We start from the raw sequence: 14,205 nt of genomic DNA on the forward strand, positions 1-14,205 counted from the left end.
CCGTCCTGCTCTGGTCATTGCTCCTATTCAGACAGTGCCTCCTGGGCTCTGCTATAAATCCAGATCCCTGTATAGGGGTAAAGGGTATCAGTGTTTCTCGGGGTGCTGTCTGGCTGCAGTCCAGACCGCAGGCAGACGTCACACCCACTTTTTCCATTGAGGATGACACATTTATTACAAAATGGGAGGAAGCATCTAATGTGTGCTCTCTAACCTTCTTACAACTTTTGGTTAATTTCTACTCTGGTAATATAGAGATGCTTGATAAATCTATTGATTTGTGTCATGAAGAGATCCGCAAGGGCTGTTCTCCTGATAAAATCCAATCGTTTGAAACCGATCTAGAGAAATCTATGGACATGGTGGTTAAAAAAATCCAGCAAAACCAACTGACTAAATTCAACAGGGACGTCAAAGATTATCAGATGAAAAAAGTCTACCTATGGAGAAATAGCAATAATCCTAAATTACATCGTTCATTCTCTAGCACTTCAGTTACCTCCATAGGTGGGCAATCTGATGGATCTCAAGTCTCGACCTCATCCTATGATACTGGTGGGCCCCGCAAGTTACGGGACCACTCGTTCCATCCTTATAAAAGACATTTAATGAATCAATCCGAACCATACCATAAGGATAATAAGGTGATTAATCTTAGTCAACATGTTCTCACAAGGGTTGATTTGTCACTATTGGAAAGAGGCTTTACTTTCTCACCCACCTCTGGTTTTGATACCTTTACAGCTGTAAAAGATCTTAACCTGTTTGCCAGATCGTTGCTCTTTAAAAGGTATTTCTTTAATAATGATCTCCAGTGTCTTTTTCCCACAGAAGAGGAGCAGGAGGCAATAAGAATCTTGGAGGTGCTGGCGGCTGAACATGATGGTGAGGGAGGTAAGATTCCCCCATCCATTCGTCCAAGATCTGTGAAATTCCCCCCATTTACATCATGCCCTAGCATAGACCTTTTTGTGCGTGTGGTGACTGATGAGTTCAGGAAGATTCCCAAATATGGCAGGGGTGACAATCTGACCAGGGAAGAAAGGGTGAGGCTAAGGTATCTCAAAAATCTTCTGGATGTAGTGCTGAAGCCAGCTGACAAAGGTGGCAATGTGGTGATTTGGCCTACGGCAATGTACGAGAGAGAGGCATTCCGCCAATTAAATAATTCGGTATGCTATAAAAAACTTACTTACAATCCCCTCTCGGCCTTTTCTGCCAAATTGGATTTGATCATAAACAGGGCCGTGATTAACGGCATTGTCACCAAAGAGCTGGCTTCGGCACTCACCGTAAAAGAACCTACTATAGCCACACTGTAAATCACTTATAGAATTGCCTCTGTAATCAAAAAGTAAATACCATAACTATTGATATAAATCACAATGTCCCACTGAAAAAATAAATAAATCAGGAAGGAGGACCAATTGGTATAAAAAGATATATTTTTATTAACAAAGAATTAAAAATATACAAATGGAGAGATGCACATATCAATAAAGGGACGTTGTGAACCCATTATTTTTCACATGTATCAAACACCAAATTAATTCACCATTATCAAAAATAGTAATAGGTAAACAATAGCTGCAAAATCCCTTATCCTATAAAAACATCCACATAAATGTGAAAACTGTGCAATTTGTTATAATAAATATCCATAAATTAGTACGATAAGGATTCTCAGAAATATAAGGGCTCTCAAGTCTATATTACCACTGCAAATTGCCAAAAACCGCCAATAATCTGAACTATGGCGATTCCCATAGATATATATTAAGCTGGGCCAATTTAATAACCATCCGTATGGCAATGTCGATCTTTGTTAGCGGCATTCAAGACCGCTCTCCCAATATAAAAGGTGATTACCACCCTCTTTGGCTGTATAATACAGCACACAAAGAAAAAACAGGCCAAAATCCGCCTGTCAGGCGTGGTGATTGGCATGGAATGTAAAACCATGCACCGGCATAATTGCAGTAATCATGTAACAATAGAACAAATAATGTCATGGAGCAAAGCAGCCATTACCAGTGATTGATAAGAAGTCTCCTCGGGCGTCCCTCTGCCCCGACGCGCGTTTCGCTTTTGCTTCAACGGGAGGCATAACTTAGGAGGGGAAATCCCCGTTTATATAATCCTCTACCCAGCTGCAATCAATTACATTGCTAGAATGACCATAGCGCATGCCCAGAAGTAAGTACTCCAAACCATGAGAAGTTAAGCCATAATATCACTTGAAGTGAATCGCTGGATCTTAATAAACAGTATTGAATTTCCTACAACTAAGCGCTACAAAAATGATATTTATAAAAGTAGATAATCTTAATATATAGATCACTAATATATCCACATATTATAGCGCTACTATGATGCGGGTATAGAGATCTATGCTATACTATTACAACCTTATGTCTACACATATAGGATAAAATGCAAATTCAGACTATTATTCACTCAAGATTTCATAATCAGAATAATGATTGGAACACTAACCAGGGAACGCATAAATGGAAAATAAATAACAAAGAAGTCACCCTAAATCCATGAAGTGAAAAACGGCGCATGAGGGAGTTGAACTTGGTTCACTACTATCAATAAGAGAAGTGTTTGTGTGCTCCTATGTCGATCGCCACCAGTCATCACCAGATGACCCTGGAAAGCGAAATGCACATAATATGAGCATCACACTCTTCTCTGGTGAATCAAGACCCACTCATGCGCACTCACAAGGATGTATGTAATATGGGGTACTTCAAAAGCACTCTCAAAACCCCCAAATAAAGGTATAACGAGTACAAAATCATAATATCATTATGACATTCTCATTATTGATATTATGATTTTGTACTCGTTATACCTTTATTTGGGGGTTTTGAGAGTGCTTTTGAAGTACCCCATATTACATACATCCTTGTGAGTGCGCATGAGTGGGTCTTGATTCACCAGAGAAGAGTGTGATGCTCATATTATGTGCATTTCGCTTTCCAGGGTCATCTGGTGATGACTGGTGGCGATCGACATAGGAGCACATAAACCCTTCTCTTATTGATAGTAGTGAACCAAGTTCAACTCCCTCATGCGCCGTTTTTCACTTCATGGATTTAGGGTGACTTCTTTGTTATTTATTTTCCATTTATGCGTTCCCTGGTTAGTGTTCCAATCATTATTCTGATTATGAAATCTTGAGTGAATAATAGTCTGAATTTGCATTTTATCCTATATGTGTAGACATAAGGTTGTAATAGTATAGCATAGATCTCTATACCCGCATCATAGTAGCGCTATAATATGTGGATATATTAGTGATCTATATATTAAGATTATCTACTTTTATAAATATCATTTTTGTAGCGCTTAGTTGTAGGAAATTCAATACTGTTTTTTAAGATCCAGCGATTCACTTCAAGTGATATTATGGGTTAACTTCTCATGGTTTGGAGTACTTACTTCTGGGCATGCGCTATGGTCATTCTAGCAATGTAATTGATTGCAGCTGGGTAGAGGATTATATAAACGGGGATTTCCCCTCCTAAGTTATGCCTCCCGTTGAAGCAAAAGCGAAACGCGCATCGGGGCAGAGGGACGCCCGAGGAGACTTCTTATCAATCACTGGTAATGGCTGCTTTGCTCCATGACATTATTTGTTCTATTGTTACATGATTACTGCAATTATGCCGGTGCATGGTTTTACATTCCATGCCAATCACCACGCCTGACAGGCGGATTTTGGCCTGTTTTTTCTTTGTGTGCTGTATTATACAGCCAAAGAGGGTGGTAATCACCTTTTATATTGGGAGAGCGGTCTTGAATGCCGCTAACAAAGATCGACATTGCCATACGGATGGTTATTAAATTGGCCCAGCTTAATATATATCTATGGGAATCGCCATAGTTCAGATTATTGGCGGTTTTTGGCAATTTGCAGTGGTAATATAGACTTGAGAGCCCTTATATTTCTGAGAATCCTTATCGTACTAATTTATGGATATTTATTATAACAAATTGCACAGTTTTCACATTGATGTGGATGTTTTTATAGGATAAGGGATTTTGCAGCTATTGTTTACCTATTACTATTTTTGATAATGGTGAATTAATTTGGTGTTTGATACATGTGAAAAATAATGGGTTCACAACGTCCCTTTATTGATATGTGCATCTCTCCATTTGTATATTTTTAATTCTTTGTTAATAAAAATATATCTTTTTATACCAATTGGTCCTCCTTCCTGATTTATTTATTTTTTCAGTGGGACATTGTGATTTATATCAATAGTTATGGTATTTACTTTTTGATTACAGAGGCAATTCTATAAGTGATTTACAGTGTGGCTATAGTAGGTTCTTTTACGGTGAGTGCCGAAGCCAGCTCTTTGGTGACAATGCCGTTAATCACGGCCCTGTTGATGATCAAATCCAATTTGGCAGAAAAGGCCGAGAGGGGATTGTAAGTAAGTTTTTTATAGCATACCGAATTATTTAATTGGCGGAATGCCTCTCTCTCGTACATTGCCGTAAGCCAAATCACCACATTGCCACCTTTGTCAGCTGGCTTCAGCACTACATCCAGAAGATTTTTGAGATACCTTAGCTTCACCCTTTCTTCCCTGGTCAGATTGTCACCCCTGCCATATTTGGGAATCTTCCTGAACTCATCAGTCACCACACGCACAAAAAGGTCTATGCTAGGGCATGATGTAAATGGGGGGAATTTCACAGATCTTGGACGAATGGATGGGGGAATCTTACCTCCCTCACCATCATGTTCAGCCGCCAGCACCTCCAAGATTCTTATTGCCTCCTGCTCCTCTTCTGTGGGAAAAAGACACTGGAGATCATTATTAAAGAAATACCTTTTAAAGAGCAACGATCTGGCAAACAGGTTAAGATCTTTTACAGCTGTAAAGGTATCAAAACCAGAGGTGGGTGAGAAAGTAAAGCCTCTTTCCAATAGTGACAAATCAACCCTTGTGAGAACATGTTGACTAAGATTAATCACCTTATTATCCTTATGGTATGGTTCGGATTGATTCATTAAATGTCTTTTATAAGGATGGAACGAGTGGTCCCGTAACTTGCGGGGCCCACCAGTATCATAGGATGAGGTCGAGACTTGAGATCCATCAGATTGCCCACCTATGGAGGTAACTGAAGTGCTAGAGAATGAACGATGTAATTTAGGATTATTGCTATTTCTCCATAGGTAGACTTTTTTCATCTGATAATCTTTGACGTCCCTGTTGAATTTAGTCAGTTGGTTTTGCTGGATTTTTTTAACCACCATGTCCATAGATTTCTCTAGATCGGTTTCAAACGATTGGATTTTATCAGGAGAACAGCCCTTGCGGATCTCTTCATGACACAAATCAATAGATTTATCAAGCATCTCTATATTACCAGAGTAGAAATTAACCAAAAGTTGTAAGAAGGTTAGAGAGCACACATTAGATGCTTCCTCCCATTTTGTGTAGACATAAGGTTGTAATAGTATAGCATAGATCTCTATACCCGCATCATAGTAGCGCTATAATATGTGGATATATTAGTGATCTATATATTAAGATTATCTACTTTTATAAATATCATTTTTGTAGCGCTTAGTTGTAGGAAATTCAATACTGTTTTTTAAGATCCAGCGATTCACTTCAAGTGATATTATGGGTTAACTTCTCATGGTTTGGAGTACTTACTTCTGGGAATGCGCTATGGTCATTCTAGCAATGTAATTGATTGCAGCTGGGTAGAGGATTATATAAACAGGGATTTCCCCTCCTAAGTTATGCCTCCCGTTGAAGCAAAAGCGAAACGCGCGTCGGGGCAAAGGGACGCCCGAGGAGACTTCTTATCAATCACTGGTAATGGCTGCTTTGCTCCATGACATTATTTGTTCTATTGTTACATGATTACTGCAATTATGCCGGTGCATGGTTTTACATTCCATGCCAATCACCACGCCTGACAGGCGGATTTTGGCCTGTTTTTTCTTTGTGTGCTGTATTATACAGCCAAAGAGGGTGGTAATCACCTTTTATATTGGGAGAGCGGTCTTGAATGCCGCTAACAAAGATCGACATTGCCATACGGATGGTTATTAAATTGGCCCAGCTTAATATATATCTATGGGAATCGCCATAGTTCAGATTATTGGCGGTTTTTGGCAACTTGCAGTGGTAATATAGACTTGAGAGCCCTTATATTTCTGAGAATCCTTATCGTACTAATTTATGGATATTTATTATAACAAATTGCACAGTTTTCACATTTATGTGGATGTTTTTATAGGATAAGGGATTTTGCAGCTATTGTTTACCTATTACTATTTTTGATAATGGTGAATTAATTTGGTGTTTGATACATGTGAAAAATAATGGGTTCACAACGTCCCTTTATTGATATGTGCATCTCTCCATTTGTATATTTTTAATTCTTTGTTAATAAAAATATATCTTTTTATACCAATTGGTCCTCCTTCCTGATTTATTTATTTTTTCAGTGGGACATTGTGATTTATAGCCACACTGTACCTCCTGCCCAAAATACATAAGGACATCAGATCACCACCGGGCAGACCTATTATATCTGGTCGTGGGAATTTCCTTGAGAACATCAACAAATGGATTGACCATCATCTTCAGCCGCTGGTATCTAGTTTGCCCTCCTTCCTTAAGGACACTGGTGATCTCTTGCGGAAGGTCGATGGACTCTGCTTGGAGAGTGATTCTCTTCTTGCTTCGGTTGATGTTGAGTCCCTATATACCAACATCAAGCATATTGACGGCCTACGTGCCGTACGATTTTATTTATCCACCTCCACCATTTCTATGGGACTTAGGGACCTCATCCTGGAGCTTTTAGAGTTCACTCTCACACACAATTTTTTTGTGTTTAAGAGGTCCTTCTACTTGCAGCTCCAGGGGACTGCCATGGGTGCGGCCTTTGCGCCGTCCTATGCCAATCTCTTCCTGGGGCTGTGGGAGAGGGATCTCTTTCTGTCTGATAAACAGGGGTTGATTGAACGTGTCCCTTTTTGGGCGCGTTACATCGACGACATCTTCTTTATCTTTCAGGGCAGCTCCATCGACCTCCTGCAATTTATATCCATTCTGAATGGCAACGATCTTAACATCAAGCTGACTTTGACGTGAGATCCGGAAAAAATCAATTTTCTGGATGTCTCTGTTAAAAAGGATACTAAAGGAATCATACAAACTGATATCTACCGCAAGGAGACATCTACCAACTCTTTACTCCATGCCTCATCCTGTCATCCGCATCATCTCATCAAAGCTATCCCTGTGGGACAGTTCTTACGACTCCGCCGTATCTGTTCCACCAATATGGATTTTGAGAACCGTGCTAATGAACTAAGATCTCGATTCTTAGCACGTGGATACAGCAAACGGAGTATAAAAAAAGGCTTACCAATGTGCCAAATTTTCTACCCGTAATGAGCTGCTCTACAGGGATCGTAATAGATCTAAGGGGAATGATGTTGTGAGATTCATCACCTCCTTTCATCCCCAACATGGAATGATGCGTGATGCAATGAGAAAGGCTTGGCCTATCCTTATGGTGGATCCTATTTTGAGTAAATTTCTCCCGGATTATCCGTCCATCTCTTATAGAAGGGCTAGGAACCTACGTGACCAATTGGTGGCCAGTCATTATGTTGACCATCCAGCACATACTTTTTTGGATGATCATCCGATTAGACATGGTTGCTTTCCCTGTGGCATGTGCATAGCCTGCCCTAATATTGAACGTAGTACTTCATTTACCAATTCTGATGGTACCAGGACATTTTCCATTAAGCAACGTATATCATGTACCACTCGGTACGTGATATATTACGCTACCTGTCCGTGTGGGCTCATTTATGTGGGCATGACCACACGGCAATTGAAGGTACGTACTAGGGAACATGTCCTGGGTATAATGTCAGCCGCCACTTGTACTGATGATTCAAGCCTGAAGACGCTACCTAGGCATTTCAAGGATTTGCACCAGTGTAATGCCACACTCTTAAGAATAAGGGGCATTGATGCTCTTAACATCAATATAAGGGGTGGTAAATTGTCTAATAGGCTGGCTAGGTCCGAAACCAGATGGATCTGGACGTTGGGTACCATCCATCCACGTGGATTAAATGAAAACATTTCATATGCCCCATACTTGTAATTCATCCAACGTACTTTAATATGAGCTTTGTGGTCTTGTGTTTTTCTTTATGTCATTTTTAATTTTTATTCTTTTAATCTTTCTAGTGATTCGAACATGACGTATTGTCCTTTGAGATTATGAAGGGTCCGAGGTTCTTTTGGAATCATAAAAGTCGGCTGACGGATGGATCCATGATGATGTCTTTGGAATCTCTTGTGTGGTTATATCTATACCTATGTGGGATATTATATATCTACCTATGGTAGACTGATGGGTTGGGTATTACCCATTTCGGTATATATGTATTTTTTATGTATGTTTATGTACTGTGTTTTGTGTTTGTGTATACTTTTGTATTTTGCATTTACCCATATATGTACATCTGTATGGGGTATTTATTGATGTTCTCTAGGTATAATGGCATGTTTGAAGTATACAATGTATTATGTATGTTTTTTATATCACTGTGATGGTATCTATCCATATAGGGATATATTTATGCATCATGTATTGTACAATGGTTTTATGTTGGTGAGCTTCATATTCTATGTTGTATATTCCAATATATGTAATGCATATGACTTTTTGACGCTGCCGTTACACCTATTTAGTTACTCTTACATGCCATGCCATGTTCTTTGCCGATATACTATTTTCTATGCATTGATATTATGCAGTGCATAGTTGGCATGGTTCATTTGTGTATACACAAGTAGTACCTAACTTCCCCTTACATATTTTGTTTTCCCATACTCTTGCCCTTTGTATGTATGGCGGCTCCTGCCCGACGCTGTCTGTGCGCATGCGTGGTGTCCGTCGCGCGGCCGCCTGTGCTCCCTGCTTGACGTGCTGGATCACGTGGGCCCGCGTGTTTCCGGTGACGTCACGGCATGGATCCGGTCGGCGTGGGGCGGGCATCTCGTGCGCGCAGACAGCCTCTGGCGGGCGCACGCTATACAATCTCGGTGGTCGCACCTCTCTCTAACGCCCCCTGAGGAAGGAGTCCTCTGACTCCGAAACGCGCGTCGGGGACTGGATCCACCTCACTGCCACCACTGCTTCCAGGTATAGGAATATTGCTATTCGCTTCCATTTGTGATGCTTTACTGGGCATCGGTTATGTATGCTATGTGCACTTTATGGGCAGGGAATTCCTTTATTTGAAAGGGCAGTAGCCTTGGGCTACATGGTGATGTCTTTGTACACTCCTTGCCATATTAATGGTTGCCATTTTTCCCTGACCGATTATTGGTAATCTGCGTACATCCTACACATTTTCTTCCTGGTGATGTCTCTGTACATTCCTTGCCATATTAATGGTTGCCATTTTTCCCTGACCGATTATTGGTAATCTGCGTATATCCTACACATTTTTTTCCTGGTGCTATGCTCGCAGTTTGGTTGGTCCTTTTTGACCATGTTGTTGTCATATTTCCTGTCTCTCCCCAAACATGCACTGTAAGTCCTTATAATATTTTTTAAACATTATCTAATAAAATTTGTATTTTATGGAATTTTGACTGCTTTTTCTTTTTGGGTAGTTTCTATTAAATATGGATTATGTCTACTTTACTTTTTTTTTTCCTATAACAGCATTATGCCCTATTAAAACGTTGGCCAATACATACTGGCCATTAATATTGCGTTTCTTTAGCTGAGTGTGCGTAGTTGCGATCTGGCCTAGGCGCCTTTGGGGTGGTTCATTATACTGGTTTATTATATTGGGTTCCTCTTTTCTTCTAAGTGAGATTGGGCATAATTATCTACAGTGCGGCTTTTTGAAATATTCTATGAATTATATTTATTGAATCCATTGTTGTACTTCCGCTCATCCATAGATATATTTGACTATAGCACATAGGGTCTCCAGGCTTCCTCGGCACGGATAATAGTCCCTGATTAAGGTATATCTATATAAATCCATGCATATTGTGTATCCTCAAGAACCATTTGTGGAGTAGTTGTTTCATATTATTGATTCACCTATAGTGGAGTCGACCCCAACACTAACATTGTTTGTATAGTTGACAATATACCCTTTCCCCCCCTATGTTCATACTATACCATATCTCTTTCAGCATCTTTATACTGCTTGGGGTTTGTTGTAAGCAACCAAATACAACAGAAACCACTGAAAATGTATTATTGAAACAAATAGACAAAGCAGCAAATCACAATGAGGTGATTATTATGGGGGACTTCAACTACCCCGACATAGACTGGGAAACTGAAACCTGCGTATCTCAGAAAGGAAACCAATTTCTGTCAGTGACCAAGGATAATTATCTGTCACAACTTGTGCAGGGCCCAACTAGAGGGACAGCCCTTCTGGACTTAATTTTAAGCAACAGGCCATATAGAATAACAGAAGTACGAGTCGATGGGCACCTAGGGAACAGTGACCACAATATAATACAATTCCACTTGTCCTTCAGTAAGGTGCCCTGGAAGGGGGTTACAAAAATGCTGAATTTCAGGAAAGCAAAGTTTGATCAGCTTAGAGAGGACCTTCGCCGAATTGATTGGGGCAATGTCCTCAAAAATAGGAGCACAGAAAATAAATGGGAAATATTTAAATCAGTTTTACACACCCACTGCGAGCTAGCCATACCGTGCAGAAATAAAAGGGCTAGGAACAGGAGAACACCAATGTGGCTAAATAAGGATGTAAAAAGGGCAATAAATAACAAGAACAAGGCATTTAAGAAGCTAAAACAAGAAGGCAATGAAGAAGCATTAAAAAGTTATAGAGAAAAAAATAAAATGTGTAAAAAACAAATACATTTAGCAAAAGTGGAAACTGAGAGACTCATTGCTAAGGAAAGTAAAACAAACCCCAAACTATTCTTTAATTATATAAACAGTAAAATGATTAAAATTGATGGTGTCGGCCCTTTAAAGAACAATGAACATAGAGAGCGATGTGGGAAAAGCAAATGTTTTAAATACTTTTTTCTCAACAGTGTTCACACAGGAAAAGGATTTGCCAGGGGAAATGCAGAGTGATAATGTAAACTCCCCATTAAGTATTACCTGCCTAACCCAGGAAGAAGTGCAGAACCGCCTTAGTAAGATTAAAATTGACAAATCACCAGGTCCTGATGGCATTCACCCTCGGGTATTAAGGGAGTTAAGTAATGTGATATCCTTATATTTAAAGACTCTATAGAAACAGTGTCTGTTCCTTTTCATTGGCGGCAAGCAAATGTGGTACCAATATTCAAAAAGGGGTGTAAAAGGGAACCTGGAAACTATAGGCCGGTAAGCTTAACATCTGTTGTGGGTAAAATTTTTGAAGGGTTTCTAAGGGATACCATTATGGAATATCTCAATGTTAATAAATGTTTAACTCCATATCAACATGGATTTATGAAGGATCGCTCCTGTCAAACTAACCTCATCAGCTTCTATGAGGATGTAAGCTCTCAAATGGACCAAGGAGAATCATTGGATTTCATTTATCTCAACTTCGCTAAAGCATTTGACATTGTCCCACATAAAAGATTTGTAAGTAAGATGAAAAAGCTTGGGCTAGGGGAAAATGTGTGTAGATGGGTAGGTAGCTGGCTTAGTGATAGAAAACAAAGAGTGGTTGGGCCAGGGTTACTAGTGGGGTACCACAGGGTTCTGTATTGGGCCCCCTACTATTTAATATATTTATTAATGATCTAGTGGATGGCTTACACAGTAAAATATCAGTATTTGCAGATGATACAAAACTATGTAAGGTAGTTAACACAGAGGAGGACAGTTTGCAACTACAGACAGATTTGAGTAAATTGGAGAACTGGGCTGAAAAATGGCAAATGAGGTTTAACACAGATAAGTGTAAGGTTATGCACATGGGAAGGAGAAACAGATGCTACAGTTACTTACTAAATGGGAAACTGCTGGGGAAATCAGACATGGAAAAAGACTTAGGCATCTTAGTCAATAAGAACCTAAATTGGAGTGCCCAGTGTCAGGCAGCTGCCACCAAAGCAAATAGGGTCATGGGATGCATTAGAAGAGGTCTGGGGACACGAGATGAAAACATAATTCTCCCTCTGTACAAATCACTCGTCAGACCACACTTGGAGTATTTTGTGCAATTTTGGACGCCGGTGCTCAAGAAAGACATTACTGAACTTGAAAGGGTTCAAAGGCGGGCTACTAAAATGATAAATGGAGTTGGTTCACTACAATACTCAGAAAGGTTATCAAAATTAGGTCTATTACTCTAGAAAAGAGAAGACTTAGGGGAGACCTAATATATATGTACAAGTATATCAGAGGGCAATACAGAGATCTCTCCAATGAACTGTTTGTACCAAGGACTGTGACAAGAACTAGGGGGCATTCTCTTAGTTTGGAGGAAAGACAATTTCTGCACCAGCATAGAAGAGGGTTCTTCACGGTAAGAGCAGTGAGGCTCTGTAATTCTCTTCCTGAGGAAGTGGTGATGGCCAACTCACTGAATGAATTTAAGAAAGGAATGAATGCTTTTCTTGTGAGTAACAGTATAGAAGGTTACGAATAACATAATATTATAGGTAGATGGTTGACCCAGCTTAGGGGAAGGAATTTTTTTCCCAATGGAGAAAATTGGCTTCTACTCTCTGGGTTTTTTGCCTTCCCCAGGATCAACAATGCAGAACAGCTGCACTAAAAATAGGCTGAACTAGAAGGACATAAGGTCTTCCTTCAGCCTTCAAAACTATGTTACTATGAGACTGGTATCTGCATAATACAACAACGTATGTCTGATTCTATGGTATGCGTGTGTAGCACAACTGAGTACAAGTATAACATTTTCTACGCATGGGTCTTTCCACTCTGCCTGCTCCACTCTACATGGGTTTTATATATCGCTAATGTGAACATGTGCTGACCATTGTAGGAGGCTATTTTTGCCCATACCTTTCTCTACATGGGTTTTGTATATCTGATGTAAGTTTTTTTTTTTAAATCAAAACAGTAATGCCTTATTTGTGTATTGGTGCTTGTACAATGGTCGTGCGTCACGCTCGCGCAATTGAATCTGTTTTGGCACTTTACTGGCTTGCACTCAGTGGCGCCGCCCCTGTGTTTTACATCTGGCATCTGCGCAGTTGGGCTCTTCACTCCTGTTTTGGAGTGTTTGCCCATTCACCGCTCATATGGCCAGTTGCTATGGCAATGAAGTTGTAAATAAAATGACGTATTTTCGTTCTTATTATTTACATTAACGTCATATGACTTTTTGATGGAATGTTCTTTCTATTAGATTATCGGTGCCTGTATAGTACTCCCTGATGGCGCCTGTATAATTGAACCATTTATATGCTATTCTGACTATTATGTACACAGTGTTATTTGTAAAAATCATAATGCTGTATTTGGGTATTGGTGACCGTGCGATAGTAGTGCGCCACATTTGCGTCATGGAATTAATCTGTTTGGATATTTTGCGGGTCAGCATTCTGTGGCGCCTCCCCTGTGTTTGATTTCTGGCGCCTGTGCGGTTGGGCTTCCCATTCCTGCCTTTGGAGTGTTCATTTGCTCTCCGCCCACATAGTCAGTCGCCACAGCAACGGAGCTGCTAACAAAATTACGTATTTTCGTTCTTATGGCTGTATGCGCCTGAGCAGTTACAGTGACTGTCTATTCACTTCCGCCTCTTTTTGGAGTTGTGTTTGGCCCTCGGGATGCCGATGCCTGCGCTGTTGTACACAAGCTGTGATATAACACGCCGTTACCATGGGATAATGGCTACCGCCATGGGCTACCTGCTATCAGATGTCTCATATCACTGGTCTTTCTCTGGTAAGCAGCAGCGCAGCTGCCCCTGATTAATTAATTAAATAATCACATATATTGGCACAGCAGACAGGCCGTTAGTACCCCTGATGAAGCCACCAAGTGTGGCGACACGCGTCAGGTCTTTCCACTCTGCCTGTTCCTCTCTACATGGGTTTTGTATATCGCTAATGTGAACATGTGCTGACCATTGTAGGAGGCTATTTTAGCTTATACCTCTCTCTCCTTATTTCAGGGGCTTGGACCATGTGGGTTATTTGTATG

General features: G+C 40.2%; 1 protein-coding gene and 1 long non-coding RNA gene across 2 annotated transcripts in view; one reads left to right on the forward strand and one right to left on the reverse strand.

Annotated features, from left to right (window-relative positions):
• LOC141052766 (uncharacterized) overlaps window positions 1–9,648 on the forward strand; it is a 77,532-nt gene extending 67,884 nt beyond the window's left edge. The window contains exons 2-3 of the long non-coding RNA XR_012220886.1: window positions 832–894; window positions 8,268–9,648. This is a non-coding gene — a long non-coding RNA (uncharacterized lncRNA). The remainder of the gene's footprint in view (window positions 1–831; window positions 895–8,267) is intronic.
• The window catches only part of LARS2 (leucyl-tRNA synthetase 2, mitochondrial), a 537,549-nt gene that overhangs the window by 359,407 nt on the left and 163,937 nt on the right, over window positions 1–14,205 (reverse strand). The window lies entirely within an intron of this gene.

This window comes from Dendrobates tinctorius, unplaced genomic scaffold (assembly GCF_039654945.1).
Source record: "Dendrobates tinctorius isolate UK_male_01 unplaced genomic scaffold, ASM3965494v1 ptg000162l, whole genome shotgun sequence".
NCBI lineage: Eukaryota > Metazoa > Chordata > Amphibia > Anura > Dendrobatidae > Dendrobates > Dendrobates tinctorius.